At 42.1% G+C, this 24,417-nt stretch overlaps 1 pseudogene; it reads right to left on the reverse strand.

Annotated features, from left to right (window-relative positions):
• Nucleotides 1-20,373: 20,373 nt before the first annotated feature.
• On the reverse strand, nucleotides 20,374-21,768 carry LOC101282790 (eukaryotic translation initiation factor 2 subunit 3-like; annotated as a pseudogene).
• Nucleotides 21,769-24,417: the final 2,649 nt, after the last annotated feature.

Consider the following 24,417-nt stretch of genomic DNA (forward strand, 5'->3'; position numbering starts at 1 on the left):
ATCCTTAGTGAAATAAGTCAGACAGAGAAAGACAGATGCTGTATGTGTCATGTATATATGAAATCTAACAAATAAAACAAAGGAATGTATGTAACAAAGCAGAAACAGACTCACCTATACAGTGAACAAACTAACTGGTTACCAGTGGGGAGAGGGAAGTGGGGAGGGGCAAGTGAGGGGCAGGGGATTAAGAGGTACAAACTCCTATGTATAAAATTAATAAGCTACAAGGATATATTGTACAGCACAGGGAATATAGCTAATATTTTATAATAACTTTAAATGGAGTATAATCTGTAAAAATATTGAATCACTATGTTGTACACCTGAAACTAATATAATATTGTAAATCAACTATAATTTAAAAAATTTCACTGTTGGACACTGGGAATATAAGATGAAAAGACATGTACTTGCCCATGAACTCCAGTGAGGGGACCAACATGTAAACAGATCATTATATTTCAGGACACTAAGTGCAATCTGGAACCATATCCAAGGCGTAGAGGCAGAGAAGGGAGGGATGGTTAGTTGCTCAAAAGCCTCTGCCCTAGGGCTTAGCTCTGTAGTAGAAACTGCCCCTCCAGCACGTCAGGAGAGACATGTACGTTCTTGGCTCTGAGAGGAGTCCGTTGGGTGGACCTTCAAATGATAGGCGACACGTTCCAACAGCAGAGAACCAGACGCACAGGCGCTCCACCCGTGGCCGTTTCGTACGTGGATGCTGGATGAGCCCTGTGGGTAGCAGATCTTAAGGGAGCAGCATCGTGCTCTCAGGCGAGGCTTGGAAGTGGCCTTGGGCGCAGAGACACAGGGAGAGGTTCGGCCTCTCAGCGCTAGGGCCGGAGGCTGTGTCCCTGGATGCCCAAACCCAGAGGGTGGGGAGCTGGGGGAGGACCTGGAAAAGGTGAAAAACAAAAAAGAGAAACAGGAAGGAGCCACCTGTTTGGAGTAAGAAAATGCAGCTTCCAAAGGAATGGGACAGTAGTCTCTGGGCTACAGTGAGGGGCAGAGAAGGAAGGGGCAGGCTTGGTGGGAGAATACCTGAGATCAAGAGCTGATTCTGCCTCTTGGGACATGTTGTCCTTGGAGTATCAATTTTATCCTCTGTCTAATGGGCATAACAACATTGCACTTACTACCTCACAGGGTGGTTAAAAGACCAGTTAAGATAATATATGCGAAAATACTTTCCAAACTCCACAATGCTATGCAAATGTGAGTTATTACTGCTGTCTTTCCAGCCAGGTACCTGCTCTTTCACTTCCGGGCTCTATGATCTTGGACCAGTTACTACAGGGGAAGAAGAGATACACAGGGAACATGGCTTCCCATGGTAACTAAAGCAGCTTGACTTAGAACTTGAATCTCCTCCTGGCTGGGGGTGTCACTGGACCCCTGACCTAGTGAGGAAGCCTGGGGGCTACAGGGGACCCCCTCTAGAGTTCAAGGACTCTGCCCCATGGGTGGGGATGGGATCCTAGCCTTCAGTACTCATTGCCCCCACTCCTTCGACCCCTCGCCCAGTCACAGCAAGTGAGCTGACATTGGGAGAGAGCTTTGGGCATATCTTCTTCCACGAATAAGGAAAGTTCAGCAGCCCAGACATCAGGACTAAACAGAAAAACTAACAAAAACAAAGCAAATCCAGGGCTTCCCGGGTGGCGCAGTGGTTGAGAGTCCGCCTGCCGACGTAGGGGTCATGGGTTCGTGCCCCGGTCCGGGAGGATCCCACATGCCGCGGAGTGGCTGGGCCCGTGAGCCATGGCCGCTGAGGCCGCAACAGTGAGAGGCCTGCGTACAGCAAAAACAAACAAACAAACAAAAAGACAAAGCAAATCCATTCAGACAGAACTTCCCTGATAAAGACTATTTTCTAAAATTTCAAACAGGATAAAGCCTCTGATATTAAAGCCTATTCTAGACTAAACAAGAGTGGGGTAGAAACCCCACTGGACCAGAGTCCCTGCCCTTAGCCAAAGAGGTCATCTGCAGCCCTGTTCATTGTAGTGTAGCCCACAGCGGGGACGGGTCCAAGGGTGCTCCCGACTGAGGCCTCACTGCCCGCAGCATGAAGAGAGGGGAAGAGTGGCTGTCCAGGAGGAGAAGGACTGTCAACAGGCCACTCTGGGGACAGCAGAAGCTGACTCCTCCTCTTCTGACCTTTCCCGACAAGGAGGAATGAGGAAGTGGGAGGGGAAAGAGGTAGAGTAGGAAGAGGCCAAGAGCTGGGGAGAGCAAAGCAAAGAGAGGGGTTGAACTAGAGGGAGGGAGCGGGGAGAAGGAGGAAGAGGTGAGTGAAGAGAGCTGGGCCAGCAGGAGTCAGAAGAACAAAAGTAGCGGTCTGCAGGCTGAGCTGCTGGCATCCCTGCCCCGCCCCCCCCGGGTCCTCTGGACCCGTCTCAGCATCTCCGAGTCCCCTCCGCTCATCCTCCCGGGAGAAGGGCCCTTCCGAGCAGGGCCTGCCTTCCTTGGCAGCAGACAAAAGGCCATTTCTGAGTTGCACAGAAAAACGTGTTACTTTGCCAGAGGGGCCGGGTCAGGGGTGCCCGGCCCAATCCTAGGCCGAGGGGATCGTGGGCAGAGGGGGGCTGTCAGTCACCGGGAGCCCTCCGTGAAAGGGGCCCCTTGTCAATTCCCCTGCCTTTGAAGTGCCTGCGATGGAGGTGCTCAATTAAAAGCCCATCAGTCTGTAAGTAAATCAACGCCTATCAGGCTTGTCACATCAAACAAACGATTATTACCCCAGCCCGCCCACCCCATTAATCTGGCGGTTCCTTCTTGACGGCTCAGGGTCAGGGCACCGTAAATCCTGTACTGGATTGTAGCCACCTGGATCGGGATGAAAGCGCCGGCGCCACGAGCGCCGCACTCAGGCGTTTCCCAGGGTCTCCCGGAGGGATGGAGGACCAGGTTCAGGGGCAGAAAACGAGGCATAGACACACGGCGATGCGAAGAGGTCTGGAGCTCTGGAGCTGGGCAGAGAGAGTCGCATAGAGATAGAGGCAGAAAGAAACGGAAGGAAACGAAAAAGAGGTGGGGAGAAACAGCCCGAGAAAACAGACCAAGGTAGAAATAATTGGGAGACACGCAAAGTGGTTGAGACAGTTGCCATGAAAACTCACCCAGAGGGTTGAGAATGAATAGATGCTTCTAGAAGACAAGGAGGCATCTGGAGGAAACTTCTCAGTCACTGGGTTCTAGGTCACAGTGTCAGAAGCCGATCCAGGTTAGGCGCCTCCCATCCCCACGGCAGTCTCCGAATGTCCCTTAGCCAAGGGAATGGTACTGCTTTGCTGAGGGATGCCTGGTATCGGACATCTAAATACATGATGGCCAGAACTGGATTTTCTGCAATAAAAGGATATGAACAGACAAACTGGACTGAGTGTCAGGTTGTGATGTGCTGCTGAGCGAGGCCCTAAGAACCACTTCATTCCGGGGCATTTCTCCCAGGCTCTGTAGGCTGTTTTGTAGGTTCTTTCTGCTTCTGGGATCAAGCTCTGGCTTTCCCCCGGGGGCAGACCTGAGGAGGAGCGGGAGGGAGAAGAGGAGACGGGACAGCTGTATTTTGGGCTTGAAGGAGGGGCTGGGTAGGAGGTGAATGAAGGACGGGGGAGGAGGGAGGAAGGAGGGATAGTGTCCAGTTTGGAGGAACAAGGCATGCTATTTAAGGGAAGGAAAGAGCAGTCTTTCTCCAGACATCTGTTCCAGAGTTGCCCCAAGGCATAGCTCACCCTGACTCGTGATGTTTCATACCTAAAAAGGGCCGTCACATGCCTTCCCCACTGCTAGAGGAATAATTCCCACAAGAGGACCAGAGATGGAAGTGGAGCAGGGGAGACTGAGGGAGGGGACTTTCTCCCCACTCCCACCACGGAGCTGGAGGCCCAGCCCCAGAGCTTGTGGTGACTTCTTACAAGACAAAGAAAGAACATTCTAAAGAAAGAAACTGGACCTCTATCTTACACCATACACCAAAATCAACTCCAACTGGATTAAGGACTTGAACATGGTACAGACTACTAGGTATAAAATAAATAAGCTACAAGGATATATTGTACAGCACAGGGACTATAGCCAATATTTTATAATAACTTAAAATGGAGTGTAATCTATAAAAATATTGAATCACTGTGTTGTTCACCTGAAACTAATATAATATTGTAAATCAACTATACTTCAATTAAAAAAAAAAAGATTTGAACTTAAGGTCTGAGGCCGTAAAACTCCTAGGAAAAACCTAGGTGGTAAACTTCTTGACATCAGTCTTGGTGATGATTTGCTGGGTTTGACACCAAAAGCAAAGGCAACAAAGGCAGAAATAAACAAGTGGGACTACATCAAACTAAAAAGCTTCTGCACAGCAAAGGGAATCATCAACAAAATGAAAAAGCAACCCACAGAATGGGGGGAAATACTTGCAAATCATGTATCTGATAACGGGTTAATATCCAAAATATATAAAGAATTCATACAACTCAATAGCAAAAAATCGAACAGTCCAATTTAAAGAATAGGCAGAGTAACTGAATACACATTTTTCCAAAGAAGACAAACAAATGTCCAACAGGTACATGAAAAGGTGCTCAATATCGCTAATCATCAGGGAGACGCAAATCAAAACCACAATGAAATATCCCCTGTTAAGAATGGCTGTCATCAAAATGATGATATCAGTATTCTGTGATAAACTATACGGGGAAAGAATCTGAAAAAGAATAAATATATGTATATGTATAACTGAATCACTTTGCTGTACCCCTGAAACTAACACAACATTGTAAATCAATTATAATCCAATAAAATAAAAAAAAAAAGACAAGAGATAAGTGCTGGCCAGGGTGTGGAAAAAAAGGAACATTTGCTCACTGTTAGTGAGAATTAAATTGGTGCAGCTACTATGGAAAACAGTATGGAGGTTCCACAAAAGTTAAAAATAAAACTACCATACGATCCAGCAATTCCATTTCTGGGTATATATCTGAAGGAAATGGAAACAGGATCTCCAAGAGATATCTGCATTCTTGTGTTCATTGCAGCATTATTCACCATAGCCAAGATAGCGAAACCACCTAAGTGTCCATCAGTGGATGAATGGATAAAGAATATATGATATCTATATCTATATATTTATAATTATATGATATATATGTATATATAGAAGATACATATGTATATATATGTGTGTGCATATGTAATACACACACACACACACACACACACATTGGAACTTTATTCAGTCATGAGAAAGAAGGAAATCCTGCCTTTTGTAACAACATGGATGGACCTTGAGGGTATTATGCAAACGTTGTACAATATCATGTATATGTGGAATCTTAAAAGAGCTTAAACTCATAGAAACAAAGACTAGAATGGCAGTTACCAGGGGCTAGAGGTTGGTGGAAATGGGGAGATTTTGGTCAAAGATAAACTTTGAGTTATAAGATGAATAAGTTCTGGGGAATCTAATGTATAGCATGGTGATTATAGTTCGTAACACTGTAATATATACTTAAATGTTGCTGAGAGAGTATGTCTTAAATGTTCTCACCACAAAAAAGAAATGGTAATTGTGTGACAAGATGGAGATGTTAGCTAACACTATGGTGATAATTTGCAATATGTACGTCTATCACCTTAAATTTACATGTTATACATCAGTTACAACTCAATAAAGCTGGGGGAGGGGAAGAAAATTCTTGAAGATGCTCAAGACATTTACACTCACCCCCATCCTCCCCAAGACTGCATGATAGGAAGAGCTCACTGCAAATCCCAAAGACAGGTCACCACCACCATGGCTACAGGCTTGGGCCAGTGGGCAGGCTTTTCTCTCAAACCAGCTGCCCATGGCTCTAATTGTAAACTCTTCATTCTATGATCAAGACCCAGCAGTACAGCAGCAAATTCCTTATTCCTTTGAGTTGATAGACATGTTCACCCATCCCAAGTGTCAGTGAGACCTTTCACACAGATGAGGAATAGGATGTGGACACTTTGCAGTGTGGGAGAATTACCTGTCCTTCATATTTTCATTCATTCAACCAAAATTTGGTATTTAGTATTTACTAACTTACAGGTCCTTTTCTAAGTCCCTGGCATACAGCAGTGAATTTGATGGGCAAGGTCAAAGGACATGTGGGCACTATTTACAAAGAACTGGACTGTTCGACCTCATCTTTATTTATGTCATGTGTGCCCTCATTACACAGATATTTGCTGAGCATCTACTATGTCTATGTAATGTGGGCCACAAGGAGGCAAGGAAGAAGCAGAAACAAATCCTATCCTCCCAGAGGAGAGGTAAGACATACATCATGAATAAATCGAGCGCATAGTTTAAAGTGGTAGGTGCCATAAGCCAGGAGAGAACAGGAAGAAGTTCAGAGAGAGAAAATAATTTGTCCAGGTTACTTTTTACTTAGGGAGGGTCTGGAATGAAGACACATGTTAATTGCTCCATCGTGGCAACTTTCAGATTTACTCTGTAATATAGTACAGTGTGGGCTTTAACGTTTATTGCTATTGTTACTGGTGGTAATGACAATGTAATTTGCTGTCATTGTAACTGAGGACACATCACTGCACCCCTTCTTTAGGAGGCGGGTGTTATAAAACTCTGGAATTCCATTTCAGGCCTTGTCAGGAGTTGGGTATGGTTGAGAACTCCCAGAAACTGGAGATATGCCTCTTGTAAGATGCAGAGTGGTGCAGAGGTTAAGTGAGTCTGCTGTGGAGCCGGACTGCAATTCAAAACCAGCCTTCAGGGGCTGGCTCTCTGGCTTGCCTGCTGTGAGGCCACGGGCAAATCACTTGAACTCCCTGTGTGTGTATCCCCATCTGTTAAATTGGGGTGATAACAGTATTGGCCTCATAGGGTTACATGACAATTAAATGCATGTAAAGCATTCACAACAGTGCTCAACAGACAGTCTAGCATGTACTCAATAATGCCAGTCATTATTATTGCTCGACCTCATACAAAGTGGTCTCTTAAAGGAACAATCAGCATGGTGCTAGGAGGACACTTATTCAAGTAATGCAGCTGTCTTCCTGTATTTAAATATCACTGAAAGTCATTTATATGAATTTAGTTTAAAAATTCTTCCTGAGTTCAACACAGGCGTTTTAAACATTTGAATACTTTTTTTTACTAAAATAATTTGTATTCACGTTTAATGTAATTTTTTTTTTTTTTTTTTTTTGCGGTACGCGGGCCTCTCAGTGTTGTGGCCTCTCCCGTTGCAGAGCACAGGCTCTGGACGCGCAGGCCTAGAGGCCATGGCTCACGGGCCCAGCTGCTCCGCGGCACGTGGGATCTTCCCGGTCCAGGGCACGAACCCGTGTACCCTGCATCGGCAGGCGGACTCTCAACCACTGCGCCACCAGGGAAGCCCCTAATGTAATATTTGATACATACAAAAGGGTATAGGTTTGCATCATGTATGTAAATTTAAAGCATCTCTGTGTTTCTTTCCTTTCCTATTTCCTGGTCTTTCCTCCAGAGGTGATCACTATCCTGAATTTCGTGTTTATTATCCCTTTGCTTTAAAAAAAACCTAAAAAAAAATTAAAGTATAACATACATCACAGTAAAATTCACAAAACTTCAGTGTACAGCTTGATTAGTTTTTACAAAGTATACACTTATGTGACCACACCTAGATCAAGGTGTGGCCCATTACTGGTACTGCAGAAGCTTCCCTGACACCCCTTTCCTGTCAGTTATTCACCCACTTTCACTGCAAGGTAACAGCTGTTCTGACTCATGTCTCCAAAGATTAGTTTTGGAATTATTAGGTTTGTAATCTTGTGTCTGCCTTCTTTCAGTCAGCATTGTATTTGTGGGATTCATCCATGTTCATCTAACCATATGTATTAGCACTTCATTCTTTTTCATTGGTTGAGTGATATTCTGTTGTGTGAATAAACCACCCAGTTCATTCATTCTACTGTTAATAGACATTTGTGTTGTGTCCATTTTTTTGTTGGTATAAAGAAAGCTGCCATGAACTTTCCTGTATATGTCTTTTGGTGCATGTATGTACTCATTTCTGTTGGGTATAAAAGGAATATAATTGTTGTGTCATAGAGTATGAACATATAATAATAGAAACTTCCAAACAATTTTCCCAAGTGGTTGTGCCAATTTACAAACTGTACCACCAGCAATATGTTTGAATTCTAGTTGCTGTACAACTTTGCCAACACTTGATATTGTTAGTTGAGCAAAAAATTTTTAGCCATTTTGGTGGGTGTACTGGACTATTTCTCTTGATCTCTATTTCAGTTGCATTCATTAATTTTTCATATGTTTCACTGCCATTCAGTTCAAAATATTTTCTAATCTCCATATGTATTGCCAACATCTTCTCGCATCCCGTGTTTGCCTTTTTTCTTTATTGATGGTATTTTTGTCATTTTTGTTTTGTTAGAAGCTTGATATTTTAATGTAATTTTTTTACGTTGATCTATGGATTATTTAGAAAAGTATATTTCTTAATTTCTAAACATCTGGAGGTTTCCTAGTTATGGTTCTGTTTTGGACCTCTTGCTCAGTTTAACTGTCATCAGAGAATGTATCTGAATGATGTTAATCCTTTAAAATATACCCGTAGAAGTACGTGAAAATCTCCAACTATACTTGTGGATCTGCATTTTCTTCCCCTCGTTCTGTCAGTTTTTGCTTTATATATTTTGAAGCTATGTTATTATGTGTGTACAAGTTTAGAATTGCTATATTTTTCTGTTTTACCAAGCCTTTTTTCATTAGGAAATATTATTCAGTAAAACTGCTTGCCTTAAAAGTTTATTTTGTTTGATACTTGTTTAGATACACTACCTTTCTTTTGATTAATCTTTGCTTTGAGTATCTTTTTCCATCCATCCTTTTAGTTTCAAACATTTTCCAGTTATCTGTTGCTGTATAACAAAGCACTTCAAAACTTAGTGGCATAAACCAACAACTCTTTTGTCTCCATCATAGGTTTTGTGGGTCAGGAATTTGGACAGAGCATAGCAGAGATGCCTTATCTCTGCTCTATGATATCTGGAATCGTGGCTGGAAAGACTTGAATGGTTGGGGGTTGGAATTGTCTGAAGACTTTTTCACTCACCTGGCTTGTACCTGGACCAGGATAACTGGACACTGAGCTCAGTGAAGACTTCCCGTGTAGCTTGGGCTATGCTGGCAGCCTCAGGGCAGTCAGGCTTCTTACACAGTGGCTCAGAGCTCTGCAAGTGAGAATATCACTGAACAAGGCCTAAGTTGCATAGCCTTCTATGACCTAGCTTTGAAAAATCTAGGTGTTACTAGATTTTTGAAAGTGTTTGAAAGTGTTACTTCTGCCATTCTTTTTTTTTTTTTTTTTTTTACGAATACACTTGTTTTTTGGCTGTGTTGGGTCTTTGTTGCTGCGCATAGGCTTTCTCTAGTTGTGGCGAGCAGGGGCTACTCTTTGTTGCGGTGCACAGGCTTCTCATTGCGGTGGCTTCTCTTGTTGTGGAACATGGGATCTAGGTGCGCGGGCTTCAGTAGTTGTGGCACGAGGGCTCAGTAGTTGTGGCTTGCGGGCTCTAGACCGCAGGCTCAGTAGTTGTGGTGCATGTGCTTAGTTGCTCCACGGCATGTGGGATCTTCCCGGACCAGGGCTCAAACCTGCGTCCCCTGCATTGGCAGGTGGATTCTTAACCACTGCGCTGCCAGGGAAGTCCCGCGCCATTCTTTATTAGTTGAAGGAGTCACAAGACTGTCCAGACTGGGGAGGGGAGTTAAACCCCCACTTCTTAATGAGAGGAGTGGCAGAGGATTTGTGCCTGTGTTTTGAAACTGCTGCACAACTTTTCTTTCTGTATCCATATGTTTAAGTTGTGTTACTGGTAAGTTGCATGTAGTCAGATTTTATTTATTTTTATCCAGTCTCACAATCTTTGTCTTCTAATTGGAGACTTTCATCCATTTATATTTAAAGTAATTATTGATATTAAGGTTTACACTGATCATCTTACTATTTACTTTCTTTTTGTTCCATGTGGTTTTTATTAAATCTGCTCTCCTTTCTTTCCTTGTTTGGATTAATCAAGCATTCAAAAATTATTCAATTTTCCTACTCCATTAGCTTGTTATTGGTACATTATTTTATTATTCTTTACTGATTACCCTAGAGGTTGCAACATGTACCATTATTTTATTATAACCTACCTTGAATGAGTATTTGTTTCACATCCTGGATGATGAAAGAACCTTACAACACTTTAACTCCACTACCTTCTTCTTGTCTTTTGTGCTATTGTTAACATATATTTAATTCTCTATATATTTTGAACCCCCCAAAACATTAGTATTATTGTTTTATACAGTAAATATGAATTTAGATTTATCCATACATTTTACATTTTTGGTGCTGTTTATTCCTTTGTGCATTACTATGCTTCCATCTGGAATTATTTACTTTCTGCCTGAAAAAAGCCTTTTAGTGTTTCTTTTAACACAGATATATTAATTATAAATTCTCTCAGTTTTTGTTTGCCTGAAAATATCTTTATTATGGCTTCACTTTTGAAGATTATTTTCACTGAGCATTGAATTTTAGGTTAGCAATTACTTTCTTTCAGCACTTAAAAAATTTCCTTTAACTGTCTTCTGGTTCCCATTTTTCTATTGCTTTTAGCTATCAGCTTTATTGTTGCTACTTTGAAAAAATGTGGGTTCCCCACCCCTTCCCCGGCTACTTTTAACGTTTTTCTCTTTGTCTTTGGTTTTCAGCAATTTTTCTGTGCTTATTTCTTTGTATTTATCTTGCTTGAGGGTTGTAAAAAATCTTTTTTTTTCAGATTAAAACATTTTTAATTAATTTTTTTATTGTGGTAACATTGGTTTACAACATTATATAAGTTTCATGTTTACAACATTATATTTCTAATTCTGTATACACTACAGTGTACTCACCACCAAAAATTTAGTTTCCATCTGTCACCATTCACTTTATCCCCTTTACCCATTTCACCCTCCCTCCCCCTCCCCTTCTGGTAACCACTACTCTGTTCTCTGTATCTATGTGTTTGTTTTTGTTTGGTTTGGTCATTTTTTATTATTCTTTGTTTGTTTTTTATATTCCACATATGAGTGAAATCACACGGTACTTGTCTTTCTTGGTTTGGCTTATGGCACTTAGCATAATACCCTCTAGGTCCGTCCATTTTGTCACAAATGGAAAGATTTCACTCTTTTTCATGGCTGAGTAGTATTCCATTGTATATATACACCACATTTTCTTTACCCATTCATCTGTTGATGAACACTTAGGTTGCCTCTATATCTTGGCTATTGTAAATATGCTGCTATGAATATTGGGGTGCATATATCTTTCGAATTAGTGTTTTTGTATTCTTTGGATAAATACCCAGAACTGGAGTTGCTGGATTGTATGTTATTTCTAGTCTTAATTTTTTGAGGAATCTCCATACTGTTGTAGAAGTTCTTTATTCTGTGGCTTAATATCTTTCATAATTTTTGGAGAATTCTCAGCCAGCATTTCTTTAACAGTTGCTTTTTTTTTTTAACACACTTATTTATTTATTTATTTTTGGCTGTGTTGGGTCTTCGTTGCTGTGCGTGGGCTTTCTCGAGTTGCGAGGAGCAGGGGCTACACTTCATTGGGGGTGTGCGGGCTCCTCATTGTGGTGGCTTCTCTTTGTTGTGGAGCACAGGCTCTAGGTGTGCAGGCTTCAGCAGTTGTGGCACGAGGGCTCAGTAGTTGTGGCTCACGGGCTCTGGAGCACAGGCTCAGTTGTTGTGGCGCATGGTCTTAGTTGCTCCGCGGCCTGTGGGATTTTCCCAGACCAGGGTTCGAACCCATGTCTCCTGCATTGGCAGGCGGATTCTTAACCACTGCACCACCAGGGAAGTCCCTCTTTAACAGTTGCTTTTATCCTGTTATCTCTCTCCTCTCCACCTGGGACTCCAGTTACAAATGTGCTAGATGTTTTTACCATGTCTCTAGATCTCTCATGCTCTGCCCCCCTCTCCCTTTTCATTCTTTTCCTCTGTGCTTTATTATCCTCTCTTTGGCTACATCTAATCTGCTTTTGAACCTATCTATTCAATTCTTAATTTCCGTAATTTTATTATTTTCATTCTAGGATTTCCATTTGACCCTTTCCTGAACAGATTCCAGTTTCTGGGGAAAATTCTCCATCCTTTCCGTTCCTTTTTTGGGGAACGTATTAAGAATAACTTTAAAATTTCCTATTTGATAACTAATATCTGCATCACTGTTTTTTCTGTTACTTATTTATTTTTCTTCTTGATTTTGAGTCATTAGATCCTATGTCTTTCCTGGTTATTATGTTTCTAAGGTTCATCCATGTTGTTGCAAGTAGCTGTAATGCAGTGCATCTATTTTTACTAATTTCTAATAGTTCACAGTGTGCCTGGACCACAGTTTATTTCTCCTATTGGCTTGTTGATGGTCATGTGGTTTGTAGAATCATTTAAAAAAACCACTCATTTTAAGTTTCTTGAAACCCTTTAAAATAATTAATTCTGCAGTTATTTTGAGCTAGAGAGCTAGCCAGTACAGTGTGTTTTGACCACGCTGGCAATGGACCCTTTCAATGATGTAAGTACCAGAATGTGCTGTGAATACTATTTCTCCATTATGGCCTTACTCAGTATCCCAAAAGAAGCCCATTACAATTTCAGAGCTATTTATTTGCAGTTGCTTTGGCCATGTGGGTGGGTAGTTGGCTTCACATTGGGGGCACGAAAATCCGGAGCTGGGCAGGATCAGCTCGTTCTCTGTGGAGTGGAATGGGGGCAGCATGATGAAACCAGGTTTATTTAGTCAGTCTCTTCAAGAGGCCATGAATGAAACTGGAATAAAAACTCAGGAAGCTGGTGCCTGCTTCCAGTCTCCTGGGAAACAATTCCAGCTCCAAAACCCCTGTACATCATCTGAAGTCCTCGAGACAGTTATGCAAAGTGGCGGGGCTGCTGCTGGACGTTTCGTTGGAGCCTGGGCACTTGGAGGCAGTGTGGGGAGGTGGAAAGAATACAAACTACATTCAGGCTGACCTGGGTTTGAATCCCGGCTTTGACACCTACTAGATTTTTTTTTTTTTTTTTTTTTTGCGGTACGCGGGACTCTCACTGCCGTGGCCTCTCCCGTTGCGGGGCACAGGCTCCGGACGCGCAGGCTCAGCGGCCATGGCTCAGCGGCCCAGCCGCTCTGCGGCATGTGGGATCTTCCCGGACCGGGGCACGAACCCGTGTCCCCTGCATCAGCAGGCGGACTCTCAACCACTGCGCCACCAGGGAAGCCCTCTACTAGATTTTTTACAAAGGATGACTTTTTTAACTTCCTTCCTCTTCAATGTTCTCATCTGTAAAATGGGCGTGCGAGAACCTTTTTAATTGGATTCTTGTGAGAATGTTATGCCAAGTTCTATTAAAGATGGCTAGGATAATGCCCGGCAATATTAGACGGTTGATAAAAGATAGCTTTGTGTCATCGTCATCACTGTCATCATCATTCCCATCGCCACCAGCACACAGGAAAGCTTTGGCAATGAGCATGGCTCTGGTCCCCTCAGGAGGGCCTGCAATCTTTGCTTCTCTGCTATGCAATGTGGTAAGATTGTGCTCCTGTGCAGGATCTTAAGTTACTGCTGTTTCCCAGGGCTTGGTCATTACATTAGGACCTTTTCCTCAAAGAGGGAAGGAGAAGGGCTCTAACTGATTAGGAATGGGGTAGTCAGATTTAGGGCAAAGCCTGCTCTCATGTAGAGTCAAATGTCTCTAAGCTGACAATCAATTGGAAGAGGAAGACAAGTTATGCAACCATCTGCACCAGGGAAATTCACACATAGCGAAAGATTTTCCTCAGGGTGACAGGGCTTAAGGCTGTCACTGAATCCACCTGAGTTTTAAATACATTGACAGATGATGTCCACATAGGCTAAGAAGAGAACCAGTTTAGGGAACCTAGCTGGTCCCAGGGAGATGAACTGATGGCGTGCCATCAGCTTGGTTTTGTGCTCCAGTTCAAGTCAGAGGTCCACGGAGCAAGGTTCTGATCGATCACCTTCTAACATGGTGCTTGTTCATGTGCTGGATCATTTCTTCAGGAAACATTTATGGGGATTCTCCTGTGCCCAGCACACTATGTTAGGTGCTGCGGGAGATACAGAAAGATACACATGTGTATATATAGAGAGATCTTTGAGTTCAGCAAATCCCTTTTTTTTTTAAATGGACATGTTTGTTTGTTTATTTATTTATCTATTATTTATGCTTGGCTGCGTTGGGTCTTTGCTGCCGCCCGCAGGCTTTCTCTAGTTGCAGAGAGTGGCGGCTACTCTTTGTTGCGGAACACGGGCTCTAGGCGCACAGGCTTCAGTAGTTGTGGCATGTGGGCTCAGTAGTTGTGGCTCGCAGGCTCTAGAGCGCAGGCTCAGTAGTTGTGGCGCACGGGCTTAGCTGCTCCGTGGCATGTGGGATCTTCCTGGACCAGGGCTCGAACCCGTGTCCCCTGCATTGGCGGATTCTTAACCACTGCGCCACCAGGGAAGCCCTCGGCAAATTCCTTTCTATGGCTTATATATGTGAAAGCAGCTTTAAAACATGGAATAAAGTGGTGAGGTCATAAAGTCATAAGAGATGTGCAGGTTAAATTTTAGGGGTGTTCAGAAGAAGGAGATATATATCTATTCTTGCTGCCTCTAATCACACCTTTCTCTGTTGAATTCTTCATGTCATTGCCACACTAATCATTGTAAAACACCCCTTTCAGCATGTCTGGCTTTTTCTCAAAACCCTTAAATGATTTTCTATTTCCAACTGAACCAATTTCAAAGTCCCTTTCAGATTGTCTTATTACCTCTAGCTCTGCAGGTGTGATTTCTTCCTCTTCCTGGGATGAGGGTTGGAGGGGTGGCGTATGTCGATTGCCTGCCGTGCTTTTGGCTTTCCTCATATATTCTGTGATTCTGGCCTGAGTGCATCTTCCCTTGGGGATGTTGTCTGTGGGAATATTTTTCCTGTTGATGTCTTGGGCTGTGGAGTACCCACAGGACAATCCTATGCTCTCCTCCATGAGTTTCTGTACTGAGAGATAATGAATTAGGGTTTTTACCTCAAGAGACAAAGGACTTCCACACCTGGCCTTTGAACTGTAGCTTGAGCTGATGAACAGACACTCTCATTTCTGTTGGTGGATAGAGAGCCCAAGTTCTACCAGTTCCTGGTTCCAGGTAGGGAACCAGGCTCCTGCCTCTGGGGCTATGGTGTCTCTGACCTTGCCTTGGCATTAAAACCCCAGCCCCTGTAGCCCATGTTTTACTGAAGACCTGGAAGCCTTATGTGGGTCACTCCCTAAATCTATCTCTACACCTAACCTGACCCCTAACCAAACCCCAGAGCTGTAGGCTTTTTATCCAACTGTCCATTTATCATCTCTATTTGGTTATCTTATGGCCATCTCAGATTTAATGTAGTCAGAACAGGACTCCAGATGTGTTAAACACCACCATAGCATTCCTATGTATAAAGGCTTAATGGGTACCTGTTCCCTAGTGTCACTTTAACAGCTGTGATCTTATGTATGCCATTATCTATGTATACATTATATTGATAGCTATATGGGTCTATACACTACACAGCATGTGTATGTACGTAGACCATAGTTATCTGGATTAACTCAGATGTGCTTTGCTTTAGGTGTTCCGACAATCTCAAGATTTACAAGAAAGTGCTTTTTGGATAACAGCTGTCCTGACACTAAGTGTTCCTTGCTGCATGGTTTTGCCTTACTTGCAGTGAGAGGGGAAGTAATTCTCACACCTTCCCCCCTACTGCAGACCCTTGAAAAGTGTGCTCCACCCACTATGTTCATCAGGATCCCTCAGGGTTCTTGTTAAAAAGACTGCTTTTTAGACACTCCCAAGCTAAACTCTCTGGGTGGGGGCGGATAGGGCTCAGAAAGGCATATTTTAAACATGTTCTTCAGGTTACTCTTAAGTGCACTGTGGTTGGAGAACCACTGCACAAATTTCTTTTCTCCTTTGGCAAATCATTTAAAATATTTATGGAAGAGACTATTCCAGGGAGCCCAGAAAAGAGGGGGCTGACTTGCAGCCATCCCTTTCCACACCAAGGATTCAATGCCTGTGTCCATCTTGCCAAGTGTAACTTTGGACCCTACTAAAACTTTCCAGAATTACTATTGCTACTTAAACATTCGTTTCCGTGCTTTTCGTCTTGTTGGTCTAAACACACAAATGTCAGCAGAGGAGGATGAAGCTTGGATGTCATTAAACATTGACCTACTGTCCTGGTTTGCTCCAAATTGAGAGGTTTTGCGGGATGCACGGGTTTCAGTGTCCAAACCACGAAGGTCCTGGGCCAACTAGGATGAGTTGGTCCCCCTAATAAATGAGTCTTACAAATCTTATGTGTTGAAACTAATGCTTCAGGAAATAACAGATTTGAAATCCACATGGGTTATAAAATAAAGGAGACTAGTGTGGGATGAAAGGTATTCTGGGACTGGTCAGATTCGTGGGGCAGGATTGAGCAGTTCTCAATGTTGAAAAGCAGGCAGATCCTCCCGTGTATCAGCCATGTTGGATGGGGTGGCCACACTTCTTCCAAGTCACATTGTGTTGACAGCAGTGGTGGGAACACATCTGGAGTGAGGAAGTTTGTTACCTACCCTGAGAGGAGGCTGCCCTTCCAACCCAACAATGAGGTGTTCAGTGCCTTGTTCCATATTCCTAACTTGCGGTGAGAGCAAATAGAGTGTCTTAGGGCCTGGTGGGGGGTGTGGAGTGGTGGGCAGTCCTTCCCATGCTCTGATCGGAATATGTGCTCAGATCTGGTGGCTGGGTGCCATTTCTCCTGTCCCTCTTACCATCCTCCCCAGCAGGAGCGACTTACCATTAAGCCAGCAGGACAGTGCCTATTGTCCTTAGTGCTTTTAAGGACTCAGAAAATGTTTTAGTTTTTCTAAAACGATGAGAAAAAAATCTTTTAGGTTGAAGAAAATATTTTCCTATATAATATTAGTACATATACCAATGCAGTTGTAAAATAGAATTTTGATATAAACAGTTAAATAAAAGTTAATAATAATAGGGCTTCCCTGGTGGCTCAGTGGTTGAGAGTCCGCCTGCCGATGCAGGGGACACAGGTTCATGCCCCAGTCCGGGAAGATCCCACATGCCGCGGAGCGGCTGGGCCCGTGAGCCATGGCCACTGAGCCTGCGCGTCCGGAGCCTGTGCTCCGCAACAGGAGAGGCCACAACAGTGAGAGGCCCGCGTACCGCAGAAAAAAAAAAAAAGGACATCTGTTAATAGGATCTATGCTTTGAATTTTTTTTTCTGATGATGGGAATGGATGCAATGAGCCTTTACTCCTCCCAGCCCCCAGACATAGCTCCTCCATCCAATGGAAGCACAGTGAGTAGGTCAGGGCCAGGAATAAGATTGCTGCCAGGATCAATCTCCTTATGGGGCTTGAATATGCAGCCTTGACCTCATAATCAGCCAGGGGTACTAGGCTCTGCCTTTCACTCAGCAGATTCCTAGCCAGATTTAGGTGCTCTGGTGTCCTCTACTCCTCTTCCTGTCAGAACAGGGGAGGACAGGGGAATAGGTGTCTCTTTGCTGCTTCTAGTCACCAATCCTTCTTCACTGGGAGTAGAGGTGCCCTGTACAGTCTTCATCTTGTGTGCTGTTGAGTTTTTCCTCTTGAAAATGGTTCCATTTGTTTTTTTTCCGTGGGAAATGTCAACAAAACTTCTCAGAGCAAGACTTGTGATGTGTGTGTGTGTGTGTTTGAGCAGGATGGTGAACTGTGGGTAAAATGTGGACTGGAACAGAAAAAGACCCACCACTGATTGGGTGTCCTCTTGATGGCAGCTGCTCTACCAGGTATCACACCATTCAATTCTCAAGACAATCCTGAGGGTAGGAAGGATCCTCCGTGTCTTAAAAACGCATAAGCCGGTACACATGTAGGTGGACAGCCTGTAAGTGGCAGAGTCAAATGCAGTTCCTACCCTTGACCTCAATGAACTCTTCCACACAAACGAATCACACTGTTTGTGTCTGTAAAGCATAGTGGGAAAGTAGAAATTCTATAAATATTTGGCTAATCTGATTACAGAACCAGCCATTGTGGAAATACAAGCAAAAGAATGATTTCTGGAGACCTGTGTTATTTAGGAATTTTTCTCTACCCAGAGTTACCTTCTGCGTTTTTGGTCTTCCTCACCTTCTGACATACTAAACAACGACAGTGACAGCAGCCACTACATGGCTGGCTCTGGAGGGATAAAGGACACTGACTCCCAAACTAATGAAGCTGGTAAAAGTTTTCACTTGAACCCAATGCAAGGGTTTTTAATTTGTTTCCTTGTTTTCTAATAAGTCTGTTCTTTCAATAACAGTGCACATTTTTACATTAACATTCCAGACTGCTTTTATCCTTTAAACTCTTATTTATATTAGAATTAATTTCATGACACAAAAGCTTGAATTAAGCATTTACCTTTCCAGACAAAGAGACTTTCTCTGTGCAGATGCTGCCTGCTAATATGTATGAAGGCCAACCCGTGTAAAAAGGGAAGTTTTTAAAAAAAGGTTTTTCATTTCAGTTAAAAATGAGCAACCAACCAAGAATTCAGCATTTGAGTATATTGCCTTCTTATCATTTCCCTATAATTAAAAATATGTAATGTAATTGTGATATGATTGTAATGAAACTTTGTATTTTATGTCATACATACAAATGGGTCTGTGTTTGTGTAGGGGTTTAACTGTGTGCTGGTGCATTCGTACACACACACACACACACACACACACACACACACACACACAGATCCAGCCCTGCTCCTCTCATCCAACCACCTGGTAATAACCCTTCCCTCTTTTCTTCTCCATGTTGGGAGATGGAGAAACACGGTCCCTCTCCCTGGGATTCTGATGTCCCAGCTGGACGATGGGAAACAGTGCCTGGCACTTTCACAGGGTGTTGCTGCCCAAGATTCTCCCTTTGCAGGGAGAGGAACTCTGGCTCCACCTTGTCTCCATCTCCTTAGGTTGTGACCAAGTAGCCCCAAAGACTGCAATTCTTCCTTTTGGAGTCATAACGTACTTCAGCCGACAATTTCATCTTTTTCAGTTTGCCGGCCTCATCTGCTCACTTTCAGGATTTCAGAACATATCTCTTTGGGTCATACAGTAAGTGTGGGGAGGAATAACCAACACCATCTTTTTTTTTTTTTATAAAACAGATTTCTTGAGGTATAATTTACCTACCATAAAGTTCACTGATTTTAAGTGTACAGTTTGATGAGTTTAGTAAATTTATACAATTGTGGGCTTCCCTGGTGGCGCAGTGGTTGAGAGTCCGCCTGCCGATGCAGGGGACACGGGTTCGTGCTCCGGTCCAGGAGGATCCCACATGCCGCGGAGAGGCTGGGCCCGTGAGCCATGGCCGCTGAGCCTGTGCGTCCGGAGCCTGTGCTCCGCAACAGGAGAGGCCACAACAGTGAGAGGCCCGCATACCGCAAAAAAAAAAAAAAAAGTATACAGTTGTGCAACCATTGCTACAATCCAGTCTTAGAACATTTGCATCACCCCACAGTCTCCCGGTGCCCATTTAGAGCCGACTCCCTGCCTTCGTCTCAGGCAACCACTGACCTACTTTCTGTTTCTAGAGATTTGTCCTCTTTAGAAATATCTTACAAATGGGATCATATAATATTTACTCTTTTATGTTGGCTTCTTTAACATATTTTTCGAGATCCATCCATATTGTTGCAGATAACAGTAGTTTGTTCCTTTTTATTGCTGAATAGGATTTTACTAGACGGCCATACCACATTTTGTTTATCCATTCATCTATTGATGAAGAGTTGGGTCATTTCCACCTTTTAGCTATAGTGAATAATGCTGCTGTGAACATGGGGATAGAAATATCTCTTTGGGTCCCTGCTTTCACTTCCTTATTTTTTTTTTTTTAATAAGAAGAAAAATTTTATTTCAAATAGGTTCAGTGGTATGTGTGCTACAGCAATGGCTGGTTGTAGCTGTTTCCTTTCAAACCTTCATTGATGTATAAATTAGACATTATTTGGGAATGATTAATTTCTGGTAAAATGTAGATTCAATCCAACATCATGCCAATTTTTACTTTTATTGTAGACCTTATTTTAGTACTAGAGGTTAAATTTTCATCACCAAAAAATGATAATAATCTTACAGCTACTCCTAAGGTAATGAGCTGTCCTCACTGTTGCTTTGAAAATATACCCCTAGGTTGTTAAGAGAAATTACGACTTCATCCAAATCTGTTATTTAATTCTTCAGTCATCGTCTACTGTTGGTTTGATTGTCAACTCCTCTTCTTATTTGACGCCAACCAGCTAAACGCCACTGTTTCTCAACTCTTCGGCTAAGGGCAATTTTTTCTCCTACTTCTGTGATTTTGCCCAAATCAGCCTTGACTGCACTAACTCTTCCTCCTGTCGACAGGGATCCTATGTCCACCATAAGCACTTCATTCTTAGACAGCTTTTGCTGCTTTCTTGTCTCCTTCAGTGCGTACACCTAGAAGCCGTCTAAGCAGGAAATAGGAAATTTCCAGTCTGTGAAGATCTCAGGTAAAGCTCCAACTGCACCAAGTACCTGCCCCACCATTCTGTCAGCCTGGCACAAAGTGGGGTTAATTTTTGTTCCAGCTCCAATAAGCCCTCCTGGAGTAGCATCCTGAAGATCATTATGCTCTGCGAAAAGCAATACAATTTTGGAAAAGGTGGGTTTTCACATGAGTTTTCCTTCACTATTTTTGGAACAATACCAGGTCTGACTTCTATCTCCTGGCCCACATTTAATACTCCTTTTAGAATACTACCACCATCTACATCCCCCTTAAGGTCATCAACTTCACAGCCAGGTTTGTTGACATCAAAGGATCTAATAACAAGTTGGAGTTCTGAAGTAAAGTCTCTTGGGGGTACTGGAATGTTCTTTACTATGTACTCACAGACAACTTCAATATTGTATTTTAGCTGAGCAGCAATTAGAATAATAGGAGGTCCTTCTGCTACTGTACCTTGTACACATGCAAGGATCTGTTCATACTGTTCTTTAGCCTGGCTTTCTTTTACCAAATCAATTTTATTTTGTAGAATCAAAATATGCTTCAGTTTCATGATTTCTGTAGCAGTCAGGTGTTCAGAAGCTGTGGCTGAGGACAAGACTCGTTTCCAGCTATCAATAGAAGAGCTGCGTCCATCACTGTGGCACCATTCAGCGTAGTAGCCATCAAACTATCGTGGCCAGGACAGTCAACAAAGGAAACATGTCTGACTAATTTGAAGTTCCCTTTGGCCCCTGGAATGTCTGTAGGAAACTCATCGGGTGTACTACTTCCACAGGATCTGTAACATTCTGGCCGAGGACAACTTGGGTCATCAAGTTTATAAATCTTAGCATTAGCATAGCCAAGTTTGATTGTAATATTATTTTCTAGTTCATTTTTGATCCTGACAGAGTGAACTCCAGAAATAGCTTTTACAACTGTAGATTTCCCGTGAGCTACATGACCAATTGTACCTATATTAATTGTGGCCTGTCTGCTTATAACTTCATGTGAAAGTGGCGTCAACTTGGTAACATCCAAAGTGGAGAGATCTTGCCGAGAAAGGCGTGGCTGCACTAACGTCACACCAGCCTCGCCCCACCGCCATCTTGCCTAGAGAGCTCACTTCTTTTGAGTATATATCTAGAAGTGGAATTACTAGATCACATGGTAATTGTATTTAATTTTTTGAGGAATGCCGTACCGTTTTTTAATAGCAGTTGTATCATTTTACATTCCCACCAGCAATGCACAAAGGCTCCAATTTCTCCATGTTCTCGCCAACACTTTTTTTTTCTGCTTTTTAAAGATTTATTTTATACAGGCCATCCTAATGGGTGTGAAGTGGTATCTCATTGTGGTTTTGATTTGCATTTCTCTAATGATTAGTGATATTGAGCATCTTTTCAAATGTTTATTGGCCATTTGTATATCTTCTCTGGAGAAATGTCTATTCAAGTCCTTTGCCAATTTTTTAATTGGGGTGTTTGTGTTTTTGTTGTTGAGTTGTAGGAATTCTTCATATATTCTGAATATCAATCCTTTATCAGATATATGATTTCCAAATATTTTGCCCTATTCGATAGGTTTTCTTTTCACTCTGTTGATAATGTTCTTTGATGCACAAAAATTTAAATTTTTGATGAAGTCCAACTTATCTATTTTTTCTTTTGTTGCCTGTGTTTTTGATGTCATAGACAAGAACTCATTGCCAAATCCAGTGTCATGAATATTTCTCCCTACGTTTTCTTCTAAGAATTCTATAGTTTTAGTTCTTTCATTTAGGTCTTTCATCTATTTGAGTTAATTTTGGTATACTGTGTAAGGTAAAGAACTTCATTCTTTTTCATGTGGCTGTTTTCCCAGCAACATTTGCTGAAGACTGTTGAATGGTCTTGGCCTCTTTGTCAAGAGTCATTTGCGCACATGCTAGGGTTTATTTCTGGGCTCTCTGTTCTATTCCGTTGGTCTATATGTCTGTTTTTATGCCAGTGCCACACTGTTTTGATTATCGTAGCTTTGTAGTATGTGTTGAAATCAGGATGTGTGAGACCTTCTCCAACTTTGTTATTCTTTTACAAGATTGTTTTGGCTTTTCAGGGTCCTCTAAGATTCTATATGAATATAGGATGATTTTTTTCTATTTCTGCAAAAACATTGTTGGGATTTTAATAGATTGCCCTGAATCTGTAGATGGCTTTGAGTAGTACTGACATCTTACCAATATTAAGTCTTCTAATCCATGAACAGGAACATCTTTCCATTTCTGTGTCTTCTTTAATTTCTTTCAGCAATGTTTTGTAGCTTTTAGTATACAAGTCTTTTGCCTCTTTGGTTAAGTTTATTCCTAAGTATTTCATTCTTTTCAATGTTATTGTAAATGAAAATGTTTTCTTCATTTCTTTTTCAGTTTGTTCATTGTTAGTGTATGGTAATGCAACTGATTTTTGTATTCCCTTCATAACTTTTAAGACATTGATCCACCATCATTTGACATCTAGGATTTCTTTTGAGAAGTTTGATCCATCCTGATTCCCATTTCTTTATATGCCCCTGTTCCCTCCACCTCGACCTTGACCTATGGACTTTTTATGGATTATCTCTTTATCTTATTGTTTGAAATTTCACAATGACCTTCCTAGATGTGAATTTTTTTTTTCCATTCACTGTGCTAGTCACTTGGAGAACCCTCATGTCCTTTAGTTCTATAAAATTGTATTTAATTTTTCCATCAATAATTTCCTTCCAGTGAATTTTTATCTTCTATTCTTATGAAATTCTTAGTATTTGGATTCTTATTCTTTGGGTTTACAGCAAGTCTTCAGATCTTTTCTACTTCTATTTTCTACTTTTTTTTTTTTTTGGCCATGCTGCATGGCATGCAGGATCTTAGTTCCCTGACTAGGATCAAACCCATGCCCCCCTCAGTGGAAGCTTGGAGTCTTAACTGGACTGTCAGGGAAGTCCCTCTATTTGCTACTTTATTGTCATTTAGTTATAATTTATGGGAGACTTCCTTACTTTTTAAATTTTAATCCTTTTGAATAATGTTATTTTGGTTATCAATTTTAATTTCTAAGAGCTGTTTCTTGTTTTCAAGTTGGGCATTAATAGCACTAATACCTTTTAAATAACATTTTACTTCTGCTTTATGGATGAAAAAATCATGTTATCTTTCTGAGAATATTATGGCCTTGTCTATTTTCCTTCCAAATTCTTTTTCTCATGTTTACTTTCCATTGTATCTTCTATGAAAAGGATTTCCTTAAGGGTCTGATGATTTCCTTAAAGCTCTTTGTCTATGTTTAATTGGAGTTGTTTTTGACTGGGGGAGGGGATTTACTGGGGGAGGAGGATCAGGTTGCCAGTGACTCTTTTCACTGTATCCCTCTAGTGTCAGTATGTTGGGGGTCTTTTTTTTTTTTTTCCTACCAGAGAAGTGCCATCCAGTCTCCTGCTTTAGAATTCTGTTGATGTGTGTGAGGGTGTACTTGGCTGCTTGCATTTTGGAAACAGAGCAGGAAAGGGTGGAGGGTCCTTCATATGTAAAGAGTAGACTTTCATGGAATTCTCTTATTTTCACTGTTTGCCTAGCTCTTGAGCTTTGATGAACCCATCTTCCTGAATTTAGAATCTCCTTGGTTTAATTTTTTTTCAGAGAAAAGGCTTCTAGCTTCCTTGAGTAATAGGGAAGGCAGATGCTTGGCTGCTCGTGTTGGTGAGGACTCCTGGGAAGTCCATGTGTTGAATACAGACTTTCAATCAT

This window comes from Orcinus orca, chromosome 21 (assembly GCF_937001465.1).
Source record: "Orcinus orca chromosome 21, mOrcOrc1.1, whole genome shotgun sequence".
NCBI classification, from domain to species: domain Eukaryota; kingdom Metazoa; phylum Chordata; class Mammalia; order Artiodactyla; family Delphinidae; genus Orcinus; species Orcinus orca.